The 10824-nt window shown below is 22.4% G+C and overlaps 1 pseudogene across 1 annotated transcript; it reads left to right on the plus strand.

The window, feature by feature from the left end:
• The first annotated feature begins 6388 nt into the window (after positions 1–6388).
• LOC115896238 lies at positions 6389–7136 on the plus strand (annotated as a pseudogene). The gene has a single exon (XR_004056147.1). The product of XR_004056147.1 is annotated as a 40S ribosomal protein S2 pseudogene (transcript).
• Positions 7137–10824: the final 3688 nt, after the last annotated feature.

Consider the following 10824-nt stretch of genomic DNA (forward strand, 5'->3'; position numbering starts at 1 on the left):
ATAGGTATACAATATAGACATAATAGATATAGGTATGAAATATAGACATAATAGATATAAGAGATATAGGTAAAAAATATAGACATAATAGATATAGGTATAAAAAATAGACATAATAGATATAATAGATATAGGTATAAAATATAGATATAATAAATATAATAAATATTGGTATAAAATATAGGCATAATAGATATAATAGATATAGGTATAAAATATAGACTTAATAGGTATAATAGATATAGATATAAAATATAGACATAATAGATATAGGTATAAAATTTAGACATAATAGATATAATATATATAGGTATTAAATATAGACATAATAGATATAGTAGACATACGTAAAAAATATGGACGTAATAGATATAATAGATATAGTTATAAAATACAGACATAACAGATATAATAGATATAGGAATAAAATATAGACATAATAGATATAATAGATAGAGGGATAAAATAAAAACATAATACGTATAACAGATATAGGTATAAAATAAAGACATAATAGATATAATAGATAGAGGTATAAAATATATACATTTTAAATATAATAGATATAGGTATAAAACATAGATATAATAGATATGATAGATATATGTATAAAATATAGATATAATAGATACAGGTATAAAATATAGAAAATAGATATAATAGATATAGTTATAAAATATAGATATGAGAGATATAATTATAAAATATAAATATAATAGATATAATATATATAGGAAAAAATATAGATATAATGGATATAGATATAAAACATCGTTATAATAGATATAAGTATAAAATATAGACATGATAGACATAATAGATATAGGCATTAAATATACAAATAATAGATATGATACATATATGTATAAAATATAGATATAATAGATATAATGGATATAGGTTTCAAATATAGATATAATAGATATAGGTATAAAATATATATAGTGGATATAATAGATATAGGCATAAAATATAGACATAATATATATAACACATATAGTTATAACATATAGACCTAATAGATATAATAGATAAAGATATTAAATATAGACATAATAGATATAGGTATAAAGTATAGACACAATAGATATAATAGATATAGGTATAAAATACAGACATAAGAGTTATAATAGATATAGGTATAAAATATAGACATAATAGATATAATAGATATAGGTATAAAATAGAGATATAATAGATATGGGTATAAAATATAAACATAATAGATATAATAGATATAGGTATAAAATATAGACATAAGAGATATAATAGATATAGGTATAAAATATAGACATAATACATATAATCGATACAGGTATAAAATATAGACAAAATTGATATAATAGATATTGTTATAAAATATAGATATAAGAGATATAATAGATATAGGTATAAAATAGAGACATAATAGATATAATAGATAAAGGTACAAAATTTACACATAATAGATATTATAGATAATGGTATAAAATATAGATATAATAGATATAGGTATCAATTATAGATATAATAGATATAATAGATATACGTATAAATATAGATATAATTGATATATTCATAAAATATAGACATAATAGGTATAGGTATAAACATAGACATAATAGATATAATAGATATAGGTATTAAATATAGACATAATATATATAGGTATAAAATATAGACATAACAGATATAGGTATAAAATATAGACATAATAGATATAGGTATAAAATATAGACATGAAAGATATAATAAATATAGGTATAAAATATATTCTTAATAGATATAGGTATACAATATAGACATAATAGATATCATATATATAGGTATAAGATATAGACATAATAGACATATTGGATATAGATATAAAATATAGACATAATAGATATAATAGATATAGGTATAAAATATAGGCATAATAGATATAATAGAGGTATAAAATATAGACATAATAGATATAATTGATAGAGTTATAAAATTGGACTCGGGAAGGGGAACATCACACACTGCGGCCTATTATGGGGAGGGGGGAGGGGGGAGGAGGGAGGATTTCATAGGGGAGTTATACGTGATATAAATGATGAATTGAGGGGTGCTGACGAGTTGATGGGTGCAGCACACCAACATGGCAGAAGTATACATATGTAACAAACCGGCACGTTATGCACATGTACCCTAGAACATAAAGTATAAAAAAAAATATAGACATAAAAGATATAATACATAGAGGGATAAAATATAAACATAATAGATATAATAGATACAGGTATAAAATATAGACATAATAGATATAATCGATATAGGTATAAAATATGGACATAATAGATATACTTGATAGAGTTATAAAATATAGACATAATAGATATTATAGATAGAGGGATAAATATAGATATACTAGATACAATAGATATAGGTATAAAATATAGATATAGATATAATGGATATAGGTATCAAATACAGATATAATAGATATAGGTACAAAATATAGATATAGTGGATATAATAGTTATAGGTATAAAATATAGACTTAATAGATATAATAGATATAGGAATAAAATATAGACATATAGATATAATAGATAAAGATATAAAATATAGATATAATAGATATAATAGATACTGGCATAAAATATAGACATAGTAGATATAGGTATAAAATATAGACATACTAGATATAATAGATATAGCTATAAAATATAGACATAAGGTGTATAATAGATATAGGTATAAAATATAGACATAATAGATATAATCGATATATATATAAAATATGGACATAGGAGATATAGGCATAAAATATAAACATAATGGATATAATAGATATAGGTAAAAAATATAGACATAAGAGATATAATAGATATAGGTATAAAATATAGACATAATAAATATAATCGATACAGGTATAAAATATAGACATAATAGATATATGTATAAAGTATAGCCGTAATAGATATAATAGACATAGGTATAAAATATAGACATAATAGATTTAGGTATAAAACTTAGACATAATACATACAATAGTTATACGTATACAATATAGACATAATAGATATAATAGATATAGGTATGAAATATAGACATAATAGATATACGTATAAAATATAGACATAATAGATATAATAGATACAGGAATAAAATACAGACATAATAGATATGATAGATATAGGTATGAAATATAGACATAATAGATATAGGTATCATGTATAGATATAATAGATACAATAGATATAGGTATGAAATATAGATATAATAGATACAATAGATATAGGTATAACATATAGACATAATAGATACTATAGATATAGGTATAAAATACAGATATAAAAATATAATAGATAAAGGTAAAAAATATATACATAATAGATATAATAAATATAGGTATAAAATATAGTTATAGATATAAGAGATATAGGTATAAAATATAGACATAATAGATATAATACATATACGTATAAAATATAGACATAATATATATACAGATATACCTATAAAATATAGACATAATAGATATAATATATATAGGTATAACATATGGACAGAATAGATATGGGTTTAAAATACAGACATAATAGATATAATAGATATAGGTATAATTATACACATAATAGATATAATAGATATAGTTACAAAATGTAGACATAATAGATATAATAGATATAGGTATAAAATATAGACATAAAATATATAATACATATAGGTATAAAATATACACATCATCGATATAATAGATATAGGTATAAAATATAGACATAATAGATATAGATAGAAAATATAGATATAATAGAGAGAATAGATAGAGGTAAAAAATATAGACATAATAGATATAGGTATAAAATATATACATAATAGATATAAGAGATATAGTTATAAAATATAGACATAATAGTTATAATAGATATAGGTATAAAATATGGACATAATAAATATAATATATAAGTATAAAATATAGACTTAATAGATATAATAGATATAGGTATAAAATGTAGACATAATAGATACAAAAGATATAGGTATAAAATATAGACACAACAGATATAAGAGATATAGTTATAAATTATAGACATAATAATTATAATAGATATAGGTATAAAATATAGACATAACAGATACAACAGATATAGGTATAAAACATAGACATAATAGATATAATAGATAAAGATATAAAATACAGACATAATAGATATAGGTATAAAGTATAGATATAATATTTATAATTGATACAGGTATAAAATATAGATATAATAGATATAGTTATAAAATATAAATATAACTGATAAAATAGATATAGGTATAAAATATAGACATAATAGGTATAATAGATATAGGTATAAAATATAGACATAATAGATATCACACATATACCTATAAAATATACACATAGTTGATATAATAGATATAGGTATAAAATATAGACATAATATATATACGTATAAAATATAGACATTATAGATATAATAGATATAGGAGTGAAATATAGATATAATAGATATAGGTATAAAATATAGATATAATAGATATAATATATATAGTTATAAAATATAGATATAACAGATAAAATGGATATAGGTATTAAATATAGATATAATAGACATAGTTAGAAAATATAGATATAATAGATACAGGTATAAAATACAGACATAATAGATATGATAGATATATGTATAAAATATAGACAAAATAGATATAATAGATAGAGGTATAAAATATAGATAAATAGATATAGGTATAAAATATATATATAGCAGATATAATAGACATACCTTTAAAATAGAGATACAATAGATATCGGTATAAAATATAGATATAATAGATACAGATATAAAATATAGATATCATAGATAAAATTATAAAATATAAATATAATAGATATAATAGATATAGGTATAAAATATAGATATAATATATATAGGTATAAAATATAGTTGTAGTAGATATAGGTATAAAATATAGATATAATATAATAGATATAGTTATAAAATATAGATATAATAGATATAATAGATATAGGTATAATATATACACATAATAGATATAATAAATATAGGGATAAAATATAGACATAATAGATATAATACATATAGGTATAAAATACAGTAATAAAAGATATAAAACATATAGGTATGAAATATAGACATAATAGATAGATATAAGTATAAAAAATAGACAATAAATATAGGTATACAATACAGACGTATTAGGTATAATAGATATAGGTATAAAATATAGATATATATAGTTATAAAATATAGTTATGATAGATATAGATATAAAATATAGACATTAGAGATATAACAGATGTAGGTATAAAACACAGACACAATGGATATGATATATATGGGTATAAAATATAGACATATTACATATGATAAATATAGGTATAAAATATAGACATACTAGATATAAAAGATATAGGTATAAAATAAGACATAATAGATATAATAGATAAAGGTATAAAATATAGACATAATGGGTATATATATAAAATATAGACATAATAGATATGATAGATATAGGTATAAATATGGACATAATAGATATATTGACATAGCTTTAAAATATAGCCATAATAGATATAAGAGATACAGGTACAAAATATAGATATAATAGATATAGGTATAAAATATAGATATAATAGATATTATAGATATATGTATAAAAAATAGATATAATAGATACAGGTATAGAATATAGTCAATAGATATAATAGATATTGGTATGAAATATAGATATAATAGATATAATTATAACATATAATATAATAGATATAATACAAATAGGAAAACAATATAGATATAATGGATATAGGTATAAAATATGGTTATAATAGATATAAGTATAAAATATAGATATAATAGATATAGGCATTAAAATAGGAACATAATAGATATGATAGATATATGTATAAAATATATATATAATAGATATAATGGATATAGGTATAAAATATATATATAATATATATGGGTATAAAATATAGATATAGTGGATATAATAGATAGAGGCATAAAATATATACATAATAGATATAATAGATATAGGCATAAAATATAGACATAATTGATATAATAGATAAAGTTAAAAAAATGGACATAATAGATAAAGGTATAAAGTATAGACACAATAGATATAATAGATATAGGTATAAAATATAGATATAAGAGGTATCATAGATATAGGTATAAAATATAGACATAATAGATATAATAGATATAGGTTAAAAATATAGACATAATAGATATGGGTATAAAATATGAACATAATAGATATAATAGATATAGGAATAAAATATAGCCATAAGAGATATAATAGATATATTTATAAAATATACACATAATACATATAATCGATACAGGTATAAAATATAGACATAATAGATATAGGTATAAAGTATAGACATAACAGATATAGGAGTGGATGCCCGTCACCAAGCTGGGCCCGCTTGGTCAAGGACATGAAGATCAAGTCCCTGGAGGAGATCTACCTCTTCTCTCTGCCCATTAAGGAATCTGAGATCATTGACTTTTTCTTGGGGGCCTCTCTCAAAGATGAGGTTTTGAAGATTATGCCAGTGCAGAAGCAGACCCGTGCTGGTCAGCGCACCAGGTTCAAGGCGTTTGTTGCTATCGGGGACTACAATGGCCACGTCGGCCTGGGTGTTAAGTGCTCCAAGGAGGTGGCCACCGCCATCCGTGGGGCCATCATCCTGGCCAAACTCTCCATTGTCCCGGTGCGCAGAGGCTACTGGGGGAACAAGATCGGCAAGTCCCACACCGTCCCTTGCAAGGTGACAGGCCGCTGTGGCTCTGTGCTGGTGCGCCTCATCCCTGCACCCAGGGGCACTGGCATCGTCTCAGCGCCTGTGCCCAAGAAGCTGCTCATGATGGCTGGTATTGATGACTGCTACACCTCAGCCCGGGGCTGCACTGCCACCCTGGGCAACTTCGCCAAGGCCACCTTTGATGCCATCTCTAAGACCTACAGCTACCTGACCCCTGACCTGTGGAAGGAGACTGTGTTTACCAAGTCTACCTATCAGGAATTCACTGACCCCCTTGTCAAGACCCACACCAGAGTCCCCGTGCAGCGGACCCAGGCTCCAGCTGTGGCTACAACATAGGCTTTTTATAAAAGAAAAATAAAGTGAATTAAGCCTGTTAAAAAAAAAAAAAAGATATAGACATAATAGGTACAATAGATATAGGTATAAAATATAGACAGATACAATAGATATAGATATAAAATATAGACATAATAGATATAGGTATAAAATATAGACATAATGCATATAAAACATATAGGTATAAAATGTAGACATAATAGATATAATACATATGGGTATAAAATATAGACATAATTGATATAGGAATGAAATACAGACATAATAGATATTATAGAAATAGGTATAAAATATAGACATAATAGATATCTGTATAAACTATAGACATAATAGATATAAAAGATATAGGTATAAAATATAGACATGATAGATGTAGGTATAAAATATAGACAGAGTAGATATAATAGATATGGGTATAAAATATAGACATAATAGTTATCGGTATAAAACTATAGACATAATAGATATAATAGATATAGGTATAAAATATAGACATAACTGGTATAAAAATGTAGGTATGAAATATAGACCTAATAGATATAGGGATAAAATATACACATAATAGATATAATAGATATATGTATAAGATATAGACATAATAGATATCATAGATATAGGTATAAAATATAGATATAATAGATATACGAGATATAGGTATAAAATACAGACATAATAGATATAATAGATATAGGAATAAAATACAGACATAATTGAAATAGGTATAAATATAGACAAAATAGATAGAAATATAGGTATAAAATGTAGACATAATAGGTATAATAGATATAAGTATAAGATATAGACATAATAGATATAACAGATACAGATATAAAATATAGACATAATAGATATAATAGGTATAGGTATGAAATATAGACATAATAGATATAACAGACATATGTATAGAAGGTAGACAAAATATATTAAATGGATATAGGTATAAAATATAGACTTAATAGATATAATAGATAGAGGTATAAAATATAGACATAATAGATATAATAGATATAGATATAAAATATAGGCATGATAGATATAGGTATAAAATATAGACATATAAGATATAATAGTTATAGGTATAAAATATGGACATAATAGATAAAATAGATATAGATATAAAATATAGACATAATAGATATAATAGATATAGGTACAAAATATAGAAATAGTAGATATAATAGATATAGGTATAAAATATAGACATAATAGATAACGGAAAAAATATAGCTATAATAGATATAATAGATATAGGTATAAGGTATAGACATAATAGATATAATAGATATAGGTATTAAATATAGACATAATAGTTATAATAGAAATAGGTATAAAATATAGACATAATAGATATAATAGATATAGGTATCAAATATAGACAAAATAATTATGATAGATATAGGTATAAAATATAGACATAATGGATATAGGTAGAAAATATAGACATAATGGTTATAATACATATAGGTATGAAATATACACATAGTAGATATAATAGCTATAGGTTTAAAATAAAGACATAATAGATATAATAGATATAGGTATAAAGTATAGACATAATAGATATAACAGATATAGCTATAAAATAGAGACAAAATATATATATATATATAGTTGTAAAACATAGACATAATAGATATATTTATAAAATATAGACATAATAGATATAATAGATATAGGTATCAAATATAGATATAATAGATATATGTATGAAATATAGGCATAACAGATGAAATAGATATAGTTATAAAATACAGACATAATAGATAAAATTGACATACGTATGCAATATAGACATAACAGATATAGGTATAAAATATAGACAAAATAGATATAGGTATAAAATAAAGACCTAGATATAATAGATATAGGTATAAATATAAACATAACAGATATAATAGAGATGGGTATAAAATATCGACGTAATAGATATAATAGATATAGGTGTAAAATATAGACATAGTAGATATAACAGATATAGGTATAAAATATAGACATAAAAGATATAATATGTATAGTTATAAAGTATACACCTAATAAACATAATAGAAATAGGTATAAAATACAGACATAATAGATATAATAGATATAAGTATAAAATAGAGACGTAATAGATATACGTATAAAATACAGACAAAATAGATATAACAGATATAGGTATAAAATATTAACATAATATATATAGTAGATATAGGTATAAAATATAGACATAATAGATATAATAGATATAGGTATAAAATATAGACATAATAGATACAATAGATATACGTTTAAAATATAGATATAATAGATATAATAGATATAGGAATAAAATATAGATATAATAGCTATAGGTATAAAACACAGATATAATAGATGTAATAGATACAGGTATAAAATATAGACATAAAATATATAATAGATATAGGAATAAAATACAAATAAAACAGATATAGGTATAAAATATAGACATAACAGACATAATAGATATACGTATAAAATAAAGACAAAATAGATATAGATATCGGTATAAAATATAGACTTAATACATACAAACGATATTGGTATAAAATACAGACATTATAGACAATAGATATAGGTATAAAATATAGACATAATAGATATAATAGATATAGGTATAAGATATAGACATAATAGATATAATAGATATAGATATAAAACATATACATAATAGATATAATGCATACAGGTATAAAATATAGATATAATAGATATAGGTATAAAATATCGATATAATAGATATCATAGACAGACATAATAGATATAATAGATATACGTAAAAAATATAGATATAATAGATATAGGTATAAAATATAGACGTAATAGATATAATAGATATAGGTATCAAATATAGACATAATAGATATCGGTGTAAAATAGAGCCAGAATAGATATAACAGATATACTTCTAAAATATAGATATAATCGTTATAATAGATATAGGAATAAAATATGGACATCAGAGATATAGGTATAAAATATAAACATAATAGATATAATCGATATAGGTATAAAATACAGCCATAATAGATATAGGTATAAAGTATAGACATAATAGATATAATGGATATCGGTATAAAATATAGACATAATACATAAAAAAGATATAGGTATAAAATATACACATAATAGATGCAATAGATATAGCTATAAAATATAGACATAATAGATATAATAGATATAGGTATGAAATATAGACATAATAGATATGAAATATATAGGTATAAAATATAGACATAATAGATATGATAGATATAGATATAAAATATAGACAAAATAGATATAATAGATATAGGTATAAAATATAGACATAATAGATGTAACAGATACAGGTACAAAATATAGACAATAGATACAAACAAATGGAAGAACACACAATAGACACAACAAACAAATGGAAGAACATACCATGCTCATGGATAGGAAGAATCAATATTGTGAAAATGGCCATACTGCCCAAGGTTATTTATAGATTCAATGCCATCCCCATCAAGCTACCAATGACTTTCTTCACAGAATTGGAAAAAACTGCTTTAAAGTTCATAGGGAACCAAAAAAGAGCCCGCATTGCCAAGACAATCCTAAGTCAAAAGGAGAAAGCTGGAGGCGTCACGCTACCTGACTTCAAACTATACTACGAGGCTACAGTAACCAAAACAGCATGGTACTGGTACCAAAACAGAGCTATAGACCAATGGAACAGAACAGAGTCCTCAGAAATAATACCG

The sequence above is a fragment of the Rhinopithecus roxellana genome, unplaced genomic scaffold, assembly GCF_007565055.1.
Source record: "Rhinopithecus roxellana isolate Shanxi Qingling unplaced genomic scaffold, ASM756505v1 contig967, whole genome shotgun sequence".
In the NCBI taxonomy this organism is placed as follows: domain Eukaryota; kingdom Metazoa; phylum Chordata; class Mammalia; order Primates; family Cercopithecidae; genus Rhinopithecus; species Rhinopithecus roxellana.